Source organism: Cynara cardunculus, assembly GCF_001531365.2.
Source record: "Cynara cardunculus var. scolymus isolate 2C chromosome LG 14, CcrdV1, whole genome shotgun sequence".
Lineage (NCBI taxonomy): Eukaryota > Viridiplantae > Streptophyta > Magnoliopsida > Asterales > Asteraceae > Cynara > Cynara cardunculus.
The window spans coordinates 7,878,244-7,879,354 of record NC_037541.1 but is presented as its reverse complement, the minus strand read 5'-3'; positions in this window follow the sequence as shown (position 1 = coordinate 7,879,354).

Below are 1,111 nucleotides of genomic sequence, written 5' to 3'. Positions count from 1 at the left end.
AGAGAGCTTTAGTTTCTTCTTCCCACCTTTCTTCAGAGTTAGCCGGTCAGGGACCTTGACATACCTGGACATCCTTTTGATGAGCTCGTTGATGGTGTCCTCGATAAGGGTCTTGTGTCTCAACTTGGATTGTTGAATGGCTTGTTTGATCTCTGTCCATTCGTTGTATCCATAGCAGCCAAGGTAGGAAGGGTACTCGGTAACGGCATCAAGATTGTCCCTGGTGATGAGCATTGAGATCAGCATTCCACCGTCTTTAGATCGTCCGCTGATGCTGATGCTGATGCTGATGCTGATGCTGATGATTGGGCGGGGACTGAGTCTCTTTTTCAGCTTTGCTTCACTCCATTGCTTTTCCTTGTCCTCTAGCTTCTGCTTCTTCTTCTTCTTCTTGCGTTCAGCTTCTGCCATTGAAAGAAGTTTAGCTTGGGCTTGGACAGGATTCACCGTTCTCTTGGACTTTTTCTTAGGAAGGACTTTAGCAGCTAATGACTTGGCCAGCTTTAAGCTGTCTTCAGTCTGCTTCTTTTGAAGCTCTAGCTCTTCTTCAGCCCTTAATGCCTCGAGTCTTTCAGCTTCAGATAGGAAGTCAAACTCACCACCACTAGAGGTACAAAGAGGAATTTTTACTCTAGTCTGGTCGAGCGACTCCTTTAGCTGAGACATCTGCTGGTCTGTTGGAGCAAAAGAGCTGGGTTGATCAGATACCCACTCCAGTCGACCGCAGGTTGTTGAAGGGAKWTGAAGTTGATATTCTGAAGTGATCACTACCTGAGAGGTAGAGTCTTCAAATAAGGTTTGTTGAGGGCTTAAGAAAAGTACCTTCAACTTACCTTCTTCAGCGACCGCCTTGCCTTTCAACACGGGGTCCTGGTTCCCTGATGGAGTCGATTTGCCTGGCCTTTGCTCCCCCTGGGATGCAGATTCCTCGAGGGAAACACCTTTGGTGATGGTTGATGGCTTCTGGAACTTGATGGTAAAGTCATCTTCATCATCATCGTCGTCGTCACCATCTAGATCATCTCCGGTGTCTGGAATGACATGTTCATCATCGTCTTCATCATCATCTTCTTCATCCTCATCAACATCATCATCATCACCAGCAGCAGTG